At 40.8% G+C, this 12,914-nt stretch overlaps 1 protein-coding gene across 1 annotated transcript in view; it reads left to right on the forward strand.

The window, feature by feature from the left end:
* Positions 1-669: 669 nt before the first annotated feature.
* The window catches only part of LOC112571473 (atrial natriuretic peptide receptor 1-like), a 276,027-nt gene continuing 263,782 nt past the window's right edge, over positions 670-12,914 (forward strand). Inside the window, 1 exon segment of the mRNA XM_025250455.1 lies at positions 670-1,877. The gene's annotated coding sequence lies outside the window, so the exon portion shown is untranslated.

The raw sequence follows: 12,914 nt of genomic DNA on the forward strand, positions 1-12,914 counted from the left end.
CAGCCCTGCACACGCGCAAACACTGAGAGAAACTCATTCCCTGAAGTTAGGCATGGCTCACGTGCAATTTCACAGCTGTCGTGTAATTCAAGGTTTGCATCGACAAATACTTAGCAAATCCAACTACAATAATTTAAACGGACAGGCACACAAGTATCTTAACAATGAAGAATATAATGACGCGATTTATTTGTGTGTTTGTGTGTGTGTTTGATATCTATACACACAAAAACCCACCGTTTGTCAGATACAAAATTATTCGAAAAAAGATCAATCTTCACGATTTAAAAAAAAAATGTCACAGTTAAGAGATCGTTTGTCATGTAAAAGAGACATTTGTAAATTTAGATAAGAGATATTACTCCGGCAAAAAATACCACCTTTGATCGATTCGCATGTTTCGGGTGGAGAGGAAAAAATTCTCAATTAACAACATACGGCCACACTAAACCGAGGTTGTAGAGAATACCCAAGTGAAAGGGAGAACTGTGAGAGACGTCCATTCTTCATTGTGGTGAAAGTTTCTCTCCCTCCACCCCACTATACCTACCCAACCTTTTGCACGCGCAGCAAGGAGGCGCGAGCCTGCGGGTTTCTGGAGTCTGCGCAGCAAGCGGCTGCTGCTGCTGCTGTGAACGAGGAGTTGAAGTTGGCGAGCGCTTGCCGACAGCGTGGTGGGCGACTCGGGGGATGAGGAGGCAAGACGCTTGGGCCCGGGGATTCCTGTCGCACGCGCGGGTGGGGCACGTGGGCTGAGTGTGCGAACGAGCGCGCAGGTTACAGAGGAGTGTGGGATGGCCTCATTGTCGCTGTGAGACGATCGAACTGATGACGGCGAGGACGAACCGCAGACACACAGCCAAAGTTTCAGTCCTTGGATGTTATCCCAGCATCCTTCAGCCTTGGTGTCTCGGGTTCGTGACTGCCTTGTGTTTTATTAACTGCATCGGCGATTAGTAAATTCACTTTTAGGTGCATTGTGGTTGGAACGGATGAGCAGTTTAGTAATAAATAGAATCTGTATGAAATATTGAGAATTTCTTCGAGTTCAGAAAGTGAACTGAGAGTGCCACTTACTACAACCTTTGTTTTTTCCGAGAGAAAACTTTCGTCTGTGCTACGTCTGGAGTTTGGATATATGACAAAGTCTTGTCACGAATCGAAAGTAGACTACTTCAAAACTAAGAGAGAAAACACAGGTTTCGTACAGAAAAATCTTTTGGAATTATTTATCATTAAAAGAGATATCCTTTCAGATGAACAAGTTCGATTTATATTAATCAGCTGGTATTCATTTTCAACTCCTACAACACATTGCCATGACCTTTAGCTTGTTGTAACGACCAGTCTGGTTTATTTTATTATTGTCATGCAACTTTTTTTAACTTTGTGTTTAACTTTGTAAAAAGGAACTTCCTTCTGTCAAGAAATTGTCAGCAAGTAAGAACAGAATCGGTATAAACAAGTACAGGAAACTTAGCCGCTAAGCACTATACCACAAACAGACCTTAAAAAACTGGATTGTTGTTTGAGGAGAGACGAACAATATAAATAAGAAGGATTAAGCCAACAACTTGATAACTTTTTCTTTTTGTTGGCCTCAGCTGAAGAATTAGTAACTACAAGAACTTTGAGAATTGTAAGCGTGGCACAAAGACAATTAAACATGCAAGTGTGAATAAATTGTGGAGGGGAAAACGGAATTTCAGTTTCGTTTGAAACAACCACAGCATAAAGATTTTGATCAGGTTGATGATATCAACGACCGATTCTAATAACAATTCTTCTGTAGGTGATATAAATTCCTCTGCAGTGGAATACATTGTTTTGTGTGGAAACATTTCATTGGTGGATGCATTGTTTTCTGCAACGAACAGGTAAGGGATAAACATTTTTTTCATCATTGTCATATTATACTTTAATACGGAGTTACCGTGTCATTTGAGCATCCATTGTTAATATCCCCATTAATCGTGACAGATTACTTAATACTTAGAGGGTGGTACCTGTATACTTGCATAAAGTAAAAGAAGAAGCAAGTGAATGGGGACTGACAAGAAATAAAGTCCTTGTGTCAGAAACGTCCATAATTATATAATAAGGTATGTGAGACAATTCGATATGTTAAAAAGTTTCTTACTTTACACAAATAAGACACAGTAACGACATTTACTATTAAAAAATTCATTTTTAAAAGTTTTCTCTTTAAATCGACAATGTAGTAGTATTTTAATAACTTTCTATAATATTAAAGAGTATCGGAGTTTGCTCAGACACTGCTCATTCTGTTCATGTTCATGATTTATTAGTTTGTTAGTCAGCGAATGCTACTTGGATGTAGAGGACATGATTCAGACACATCGTCCTATCAAACAAACGCCATTCTCTCTGTGTGTGTGTGACATTTGGTCTGGAAAGAACAAAAAGTTCATTATCATCTAAAGTACATGCAATAATAAGAAGTAGACAATTTCTAACCAGAAACCGATCCTATGGCCGTAGATAAAAACTGAGAGTAAGTCATTTCCCCGAGGAAATATCGGTAACTCAAGAAAAATCGTCTATTTTTGGTAATGTTTGGACCCGATGGATATTACTTCTTAACCCCAGGGCATCTTTGTCATCGATTTTATAACTGCAGCATCAGGATTAAAACAACTTGCGTATGGTCTGGACACCGACTTAGACATTGCGAAGAGACGTTGGTCCTTGAGTTTCTCGTGTTGCCCGTGGGCAACGACAACCTCGCGGTTTGTGTCACTCCTCGTGTGTTTGCGCCACCTGTTCAAACGTGTTGCCCTTTCTTTCTCAGGTTATTGAACGGTAGGAGCCTGATGTGCATTCTTTCTTTGTCTCCCCTACTAGCAAAAGAGCGAATTAATGAGTAAATTACTATTAATATTCTGTTAAAATCTTGTACTCCAGTTAAAAAAAAAATTTTGATATTCTCCATTGCTGATACGAAGTCATTTTAGTGTAAGATATAAGTAAACTTCTTAATAGTGAGAAAGTTTTAAAGTGCTTCACGTTTTTCAAACTTTTTTGTCGAGGTAGGTTTGGTAGAGATCCAGGCATATTTAGATGAAGCAAATCTTTAGGTGGTTTCTGGCACAGCCGTCTAGGTCGAGGGCAAAACTTTTGCTTCAGGATTTACCAAGGGATCAGGGGATCGATTCTTTGTCCAGATTACTTACAGACTGGTACAGACCCTCCCCATCCCGATCCCTATGAGGGGTGGTGGGATTAGTTCATAGTCTGCTTTGCTCAGCAGATGCATTCGCAACACTCCTGGGGGTCACGGCATGAAGCAAAGCTTCTCCAGGACCTTGACAACCCTCCTCGACTAGTCAGGGAGGTAAGACAGAGTTGCCTGAAGACCTTTCACTCGAGTGTGCTACTCTGTCATTACGAGTCTGGCGGCTGCATTTCCGCCGAAGTGAAGTGGATCAGGTCTTAGACAATATCTCAGCATTGTTACCAAGGTGATAGGCAGAAAAAAAAGGATTGGAGGATAACAAAGAACAGTAAACATTCTTACTAAATGAATAAAATTGTATGTGTTTTGCATCTGATGATACTGTAAAATGTTCAATGGGGAAAAGTTTAGCAATTTCATGGAAATGGTTGTAGAGAAAAGGGAGGGAAATTGCTGTGTTGGCAGCAAAACACACCTCGTGGAGCGAAACCTCCTTGTCCATCCAGTTTGAATGAGGGAGTCGATGCAAACGAGTCTCGTGAACAGGAGAATCACTGTTCACAGGGAAGACTGGGATCACGAGATCTCGCAAAAAACGAAGAAAGGAATGAGAATAGACATAAGTATGTGAATATATGTAGAGACTCGCGTGCGTGTTGATTCATGCGCGAGCACGCACGAGCATGCCAAAGGAGCTGAAAGCAAATTAGAAAGACGATTGTTAAACAGAAAACTAACACCGTGCCCAGACCAGACAACAGTGAATTGTTGAAAAAAGAGAGTACTCTGTACGGTAGTCACTGATGTGAACAGCCACACGCCAGTCACGTGGGTCACGGGAAGCAACGAGAAGGTGCGAGAGAACGCCATCAGGACTCCTGTCGACAGGACGGCGGGCAGTGTGTAAACGTAGAAGAAGGTTAATGGCGCGGGACAGTAAGGGTTAATAAGACTTTCCTCGCACTGATTGCCACTCAGTCTTCTTGAGATTGCCAGGCTAACCCGACCATCGGCATTGCCGTTCATATAAAGGCACAAATAAAAATGAGAAATAATGTTTTAACGTTTATTGAGAATGTTTTGAGCTCATCACACTTAGTTGTCACTGTTGTAGCGAGATGGACTTCGACACCAACCTCTCCTTTAACATCAGGTCGTTGTCAATGTTTCCTCTTGCGCAGAAGGTCGGTACAGACCGACACACGGCATGTCGAGAGAAAACAAGGCTCCAAGTAATCCTCAGGAGCAGCGAAGGTTATTATTATTAAGCTCAAACAATAACAATAATAAGCTTTCTTTCTTCTGCAGATTACTTGAAGCCTTGTTTTCTTGACACATGAAGCGGCTTTTACTTTATCGAAAGTTAAGCTCTTCTCTCCTTTTTTTTTTTTACAATATTGACTCATTTGTGTGTGTGTGTGAGAGAGAGAGACAAAGTGTGTACATACAGTGTTAGATCACTGTCACATTCTTTTTCTTAGGTGAAATTGTTTATAAAACACATTTTGCTTTAGCAGTTTTTCTTTTTCGGGAGGGTGTGGAGATAGATGGGTAGGCAATGGGTAGATGATGTGTATTTTTGTAGACAGAACGGTAAGCGAACGATAGAGAAGAAGATGGTGCTAGGAAGACATCAATCTTTTTCTTTACATTCATTGCAGGATTCAAATGTGTGTTGCGTCTCGTATTTCTGTTCTGGATATTTTCACAATAGAAGCTGGAGTCTGAAGCCCAAAATATATAGTAATGTAAAAAAAAAATTCAGCAATCCTGTATACGGAGAATATTCTTGGATACCGTTCACTCCTTGACAGATTGCCATGGGATAGCCCTTGCTGCTCATGTAGCATTAAACATCAACAACCTGTTTCTTTCGTAATAATCTTTAAAATGTCGATGCCTACCTACCCATCGTTGTTTATAGCTACATGTACTTCTTGATGTTCAGTCAACCTGTACACAATTGGCTGGAAACTTTCTCCAGAGCTCGCGGCACAGCTCGTAGAACAGCGGAGGAGCTCAGCATGAGAAGTCAACCGACACGTGTTCACTGCCGTGACGTCTCCTTCTCCCTTTCCGCTTGGTTGAGCTTCCCCGGTCTGTTCACTCGGCCAGCCGAAGCGAGATGCTGACAGCAGCCAGACTTAGAGATTCATTGTGCGTTATGAAGTTGCAAATAAATCGTGAAATCGTAAAACATTTTTTCTCTTGACTTACAGGGTCATCAGGGGGAAGTAATTCCTAAGGTCAAGATGTCGACAGAGTTGTTCATCGAAGTCTGTCTTCAAGGGTTGGGAGTTTCTTGCTGGTTACGATGTTGCTGACAAGTTTTTGAATTGTGTCCCAGCATGCTTTGCAGGATAGATTTAGGAGGAATATTGTGGCGTATCACGTGACCAAGCCATGGTGGATTGCTACTCCTGAGTGCGTGTTCACAGAGCCGGATGAGTGAAATGCTGGCGACAGCCAGACATAGAGCTTCTTTGTCCGCTGTGAGGCTGCAGACAGATCGTAAAACGCAGGCACTGGCAAAGATCGAAAAGCTCTCGACCTAGACTAGACAGCGTGAGCGAACCTATCTCATATTTCCTTTCATAAAACAGCCCGTAAATTTATCTTCGTGACCCTGCACCCCATGTCGACCTGGGTCAGCCCGCCTCTCCCTGGCTCCATTGGGGACGTGACGAGCTACAGTATGCGATCGTGTGCGCGTGTTTGTTTGTCTGCTTAGTCTTGAACACTTCTTAGTATTTTTGACAAACCTATTCATCTCTACTTGATCTTGGTGATATACTTTAGTCTGATGATGGACTACAAGTACACTTCTTCCTTGAACACTACTCCTGCCAACAGTCCACACGAAACTAGTCCATTATCAAAACATTCCTGCTCCTCTTCCTTTTGCAAAATTACTATACCTCAATTATTTTTGCCCGATTTCTCTTTGTGTTTTATAAATTTTTATTTTATTAGTCATCAATACTGATGTTCATCCTTCTGTTGTTGTCAAGTCTCATTCTTATTTAAGTTCCAAGAGCTCGCTCCTTACAAGCGCCAGTATGCGATATATAAATCACAGCTTTATTAGTATGCTATGATGTCTTTGATATTTGTTAATGTGTTTTGGGCTATGTTCATTAAAGTCCATATTTTGTGTATTTTACTTAGTTTTGTGTTTGTTTGTTTTTTTTTTTGTATCTTGCGTCCTTTAAATGGTAAATGCTCCTCAACATCCTTTCCAGTCCATCTGTTGCACATAATATTCGTCGGTGACCAATTTTGTGCCCTTACAGATTTCACTGCACAACTAAGTTTCTTCCATATGCATAGAGCTTTGCCTTTCTTCCGTGGAGGAAATTTATATTTTTGGAAGCAAATTTGTGTACTTCCGTCCGTTAAGCCAGTAAGACGGTTCATCCGTCGTACCATCGATCCAAGCCTTGGGTTGGCCCTCGGGGATCGTTGACTAGGACAGATCAGCAAGCTTAAGTCTGACAGTAATGGGTTAATTTTCCTCGGGATCTCTGACAATCCTCTGTCTCCCTTTACACGTCGCTCTCTTGGCGGCAAGAGCAGGTCGCGTCGGGAGCGGAACGCGTCGCTGGCCCGTGATTACTTCCCCCTGACACATTGAGCTCGCTCTGGCTACGCATGCAAAGGGAGAGAACCGTACCTGCCGGCAAGGTGATATCAAAATGCGCAGTCTTCTGCCTCCTTAGTATTGGGGAGTTATCTTTCTTACTCGGAAATGCACCAATATCCGGGTTCTGCGGCTGGCGTGGAAAGAGTTAAGCAATATGCGGGATAGCGCAATATTTAAGGTCATGACCAGGTCAGGGGTCGATTAGGTGCTGGGTGAGAGTCTTGCATAGACAGGGAGGAGAACTGGACTGAGCAATAGACAGCTGAGATCGCTGTGTAAAGGTTTGAGACTCTATATCGTGGGAAAAGCTTTGTATGAAGGATTTATGCCAGTCAATAGTTAATCATGATTTTGTTTTCCGTCCCGGCCATGGTTACAGATTAGCTTCCCAAGACTTCAATGACTTTGTTCGATGAAGTCAAAGGTCTATTGTATAAGAGAATGGAAGAATGTCGTCTGCTAACAAATGACAAATCTTTATTTACGAGGGTAACAGAATAAGCAAATTGAAATATTTTTTACATCTAGCTCTTGATGTAAGAAAAGGAAACTGAACACAAATTGACCATAAAAGTGCATAAAAGAGAGTAAATTAGTATATGAAGGTAATATCCACTTTGTATTTCAGTAAAAATGTAACATTTATAAATGTTAAAGGAAACACGATGGAAAGGGGCAATTTTGAATGTCGGCTTTATTTTAGTCTGCAGTTTCATATGTTTCTGTTTACCTTTTTGCTAGGATATGCAAAAACAAAATTATATATAAATATCAGTTTAAAAGAAGAAACATGCACAAACTCATGACATACAACCACGTCAGTACAAACACATAACCACAAAAAATTATTAATGCAAATTATTTCTTTAGGACAGGGTTGCACCATCGTGGTGTCACGTATAAAACCTGTTAACGGTTATGACATTGTGTTATTTACTGTACTATAGTAGATTATGATCAGGGTTACTCCAACCTTCTGTGTCTGTGAACATCTACGGTTGCATCCTATGATTGATGGGTCGATGAAAATCACGCGGACTGTTATCGCTGATCAGATTTACGAAATGTCATCGCGGCGTGCTTTCCTCAGTTTCCTCATGTGCCGCACCTTCTCCCTCACAGGTGTGGTAATCGATCTCCTGCTATTATTAATGTCAGAAGGCTATAATGAAATCAGAATTACAGCTTATATCGGCGATTCATAACAAAATGTCAGCGACAGGTAGACACCGACCGCATAATGCCACAAGGGCAGCAGATCGGTTGCCGCTTGGAAAGTAACCAGGGAAACCCAGTTAATGTAACATGATATAAATTTACTATTCACACAAGCAAACTCAGCACTGCAACACGAGTAACAATCATTCTTATTAAACAGTATACTTACGTGTTATAAGTTGTTATTGAGGACAAAGCTGCATTCGTTGAACTGTCAACAATACACAGTACACTCTTCGAAAGACATTTTCAATACTTTCATGTAGATAACAGAAGAGATATTTTGTTTAATCACTTTTAAGTGGATTTAGTTTGCTGGTGCTCACGCAAATAAATTGGGACTGGGAATCAAAAGACTGGTAAGAAACACTAGTGATTAGTAACATTATTGGGCTTTTCTTCCAGTAATAACGCATACAAAGTGTAAGCATATCCTGGTTTGGGAATAGGAAAACAAAATCATCATGTCTTCAAAGAAGATTTACTGGAAGCACAGAGAGGTAGACTGTGTGTAGAACACCATTTATTTCTCGTGCGTGGAATCGTGATCTGTTCCGCAAGCTGGCATCTTGTCGATTTTCACTGTCTCCTCCCGGAGTGTTATCGACAGAGGAAAACCGAGAACGACTTCACGTTTGGCTGTCGTCTGCTGCATCACGAAAGCTTCTGGACTGGACAATCAACAGCATTGCAAGACACAAGATCACACCCCTACTTTTGGTTCCTGCCCTCAAGTTCCTTCGTTTATAATTAAGATTTACTTTAACAGAGGACATTCGGAGGGTCCGCCATCAGCTCATATTGTCACTGTATAAAATTCCTGTATTGAAATTTTCCGGTGTTATTTGCAGTAATGTGTGGTGGCTGAATGTCAAAAGCCCATAAAGAAACTTTGCACAGGTAATTTCTCCTTTATAACAAACAATAAGTGTGTTAAGCAAATATTTAACTCCTTGTGAAAACCTTAGTCTCTATAGCAATGTAGACTAATTAAATATAACAATAAGAACTATTTTCAAGATCCATGCACAAAAGGGTTTGAATTGTCAAAGTTTGATAAAATAGCATTTCCTATTACACCCCAACCGCTAGTTACAATTTTTTTCGATTTCGTGGAATGACAAAGCCTAAAAATAACAAAAGGTAATCTTGCTGTTGATATACATTAGACAAGTCTTTTTCCTGTAAACATTAAAACTTAAAAAAAATTAAAGGTTTTGCTAAAACATTCTTCTTCGGCGCTATCTAGCTGATTGTTCATTCTTTTTGTCTCTCTGTAACTTGCGGTTGCCTTTCTGTGTGAAGCCATTATGCCTGTCTCCATGCCTTAATGTTTCCCTTGTCTCTTCTGAACCTCTTGCTTTAGTTTCACTGTCTTCCTGTAGGGACCGGCCTCTCATTCCTTCTTGCAAATCTCTTTTATTTTTGTGGGTCATTTCTCCCCTTGAAGGTCGAAATGAAGCTGTAAAGGAAAAAGAGGGTCTTAAATGTTAATGAAAACCTGAAGAAATGCGTGGGTGCAAAAGTATATATATATATGAGAGAGAGAGAGAGAGAAAGAGAGAAAGAGATAGAAGTATTATGTGACGGGAGAGAAAGAGGAAATGGAAAAGACAGTTCTTAACTAACGAAATAACAAGAGACCTAACAACGGGATTTGAATATATATAAACCTTATTAAAAAGGACAAAATAGTCTGAATTTCATAAAATAATAGATGTACCGTAACAAAATTTAAGCAACAGTAACAACAATAAAGGAAAAATATTCAAGAGCAGAAATTTCTACATATTTCTGCATATTTACAAGAACTTTTTTGTTCATGATGCTGTCCACAAGGTGTAGCTTCTTCTATTTTATGTCGGTTTAAATGTTGTGTGTGTCAATGGTAGGAAGGAGGCCTACAGAGGGCAGAGCTATGATCGAAAAAAGTCTTGCGTGCGTGTTTTCAGAAACTATGGCTTGCTTCAAAGTGAAGTCCAAGAGATCACGTGATCGTGTCTAATAAAAGGAAAGAACCACAGAAATAATAGAAAATAGAAAGCCAAAAAAAGCCCAAAGAAAAAAAAATGAAAAGCAGAAAAATATAAAAGTTGAAAAAGGGCAAAACTAAAGAGAGAAGGACAAGTAAAAAAGAGAAAGATAGAGGGGTATTGGGTGGGGGGAGTAGGGGAGATCACTACGCGGGAATTTGTGGATCAGCTCTGTGTACAACTCCAATCAAGTAATAGAAAGGAACAGCAGAGTAAAGGCCAGAGAGAGCCTCCGACTGACCAGACTTCCCCGCAGCATCACTGCTTCAGACAGACGAGGAAGACACCCAGTCGATGGCCCTCGCGCCCTGTCAACTAACAGTTTGTTCAACCGCTAAGCACGTTAGCTGCCCTCACTGTCCATCTCGCCGAGACCACATTTCGCTCGACAAGTCGACAACGGCGCCCCCTAGCGATGGAGAAAACCGCAAAATCTACTAAACGACTTCAAAAAATGCGCAACCTTGCACTTCCGGAAGAAGATACGATCCGACGCGCAAGATGACGGGACCTGTTAAAGGGAGAAAATCCTTGCGTTGCACAACGAGTGGCGACCTCTAGGGGATTTTAATAATGCATGCACTATCGACATCTGGGGCTAATGGAAGTGCCACACCTACCTGGAGAAGGTAGTTAGTTGCGTTTGAATCATTCTTTCATGAAGGCTTTCAAAAACGGGATTCAGGTTTGCTGTCAAAAAAATGTCGAAGAGTCCGTGGGAGTGTTTCTGATAGAAAAACCAGGAGGAGAATAAAAACTGGCTGCTGCTCGCTCAGTGCTTTTAGCAGCGAAGTAATGTCTGTTTTTGTTCACTTTATGGAGGGATTTTTTTTAATGATTTCGGATTTGCCACAGTGACATGAAAGCCAGAGCTCTCGTGTCTCAAGAGTTGTCCTCCTTTCCTGTCCACATTATTTAAAAAACTGGATGCGTTGAAGTTCGGTACAGAGATTTTATAGGCGACCCTTTAAGTTGAATGACTCTTAGATAAGTTTAAGGATTAATGGCAGTTTCTTTAGCCTTTGTAGACTGACATATTCTTCTGGATGGTTCTCACGTCTAGAAAGGCAAAAATTGTCTTGTAAATTAATTCTGATCCAGCAGCCACCTTACAAAGAATCGACACAATATGTGTTCACTTTCCAAAAACTGACCTGTTCAGCCATCAGCCGTGGAACGATCAACAGACAAGGAAGTGAAAGTTCTGTACTTTAGAGAAGAAGGGAGATTAAAACCTTAGCGTTGACAGATGACAGATTTATCTTTGTAACGAAAACAAGCTTATCCATTCAAGCACAGAGTGAGAACTCAATAAAGATTTTTTTTTTAAGTTTTGAAAATAATCATCAACTTTAACATGACTTTTCTTCAGCGACAAATTTATGAAAGCTTAAATCACAATTTCTAAAACTCTGATTATCAGAACGGAGGACATGTAGGAATAAAGGAATGATTTTCCTAAATAATATAATTTTTTTTTCAAGAAGTCAACTCGAGGACAAGGATTTAAAAAAAAATCAACACATATTTAGTACTGATGTTTAAAAAGCATACAAAATTATACTTTTCTATAACAACTTCTAGTTTACATTTGCTCCTACCGTTGGTATCCGAATCCCAAAATTCCCTTGGAGATTAGTAACCATAGTGACGGGGCTACTACACAACAGGTTCTGTCCAAATGTGGCTGGCGCCTGGCAGGGAAAGCCGGGGCGATTCCGTTGCTGATTGCCAGGAGGCTGGCGGAGCTCTTAGCTTGTAGCCAGCAGCTGCTAGTTTGCATGCTTACAAGGAAGTTTTACTCGTCTGAGTCTTATAATTATAGGCACTTGACTGGCCTCGCCTCGTCGTCCTTTACACCTATTTGCACTTACTTACAAGGGATTGGAGACCCGTGTCGACAAGTGGCCTCAGTCAGGCTTAGGGTCGATGCCAGCGTGGTGGAGTTCCTGAGTTAACTAGGTCAGAAGGGTCTAGAAGTCATGAGCAATTTTTCGTGTTCCTCTTGTAAATCTCTTCTTGAATTTTTATTTTTTTTTCTAAATAATTAAGCTGCTTTAATATTTGTTTTAGTTCTTCTCTAGTCAAAATAATCGTTGACGTCCTTTTGTTTATGTTTATTGAAGTTCATTGTGGTCCACCTGTTCTACACAGGACGACCACGTTTCGCAAGCCAGTTCTTCCTCTGTCCACTACTTCAGAAAGAGGTCCAGACTAGGAAAATAGTCTAATGCGTCCAAAGATGATGGATGGGGTATTGCATAGTAACATATTTATGGAGCTGGCTACAGAGAACGTCGAGGGAGGTAACTCCACTGTCGTCAAGAGTTATCTCAAGCCATGCTCAACCACAGAAGGTGTTCGTTGGCAAGATACTCAACATGTTGTCGACACACACGTATTGGAAATTCAATAAGACAAGCGAACGGGGTCGGCTGTTTATGTCCAAGGACCTCTTGTTTTGCCAGACACTCGCTTGGCACGAGTAGGTGGAGGAAAAAGTGTTGGGAGGAGACAAATCGGCGGAACTGCATATCTAGAGATACTTTCCACTGCAGCCGTCGGCAGGGCAAGGAAATGATTTAGACCATGTGGGCGGTGAGACTGGAGGTGGCTTAGGGAATGCGCGCATACTTGTGCATGCATATAAATACGTATGCCTTTATGTGTGTATATGTGTTCTTGAGTGTATGTGAGAATAATAAGAAGAATAAGCATGACTGATATGCAGCATACTCAAGATCGTCAGAAGAGAGGTCTTAGCGCTTGAGACAAGAACGAGGACATGGACAAGATATGAAGAACGGAAGAATAAAAAACAGTA

This window comes from Pomacea canaliculata, linkage group LG9 (genome assembly GCF_003073045.1).
Source record: "Pomacea canaliculata isolate SZHN2017 linkage group LG9, ASM307304v1, whole genome shotgun sequence".
In the NCBI taxonomy this organism is placed as follows: domain Eukaryota; kingdom Metazoa; phylum Mollusca; class Gastropoda; order Architaenioglossa; family Ampullariidae; genus Pomacea; species Pomacea canaliculata.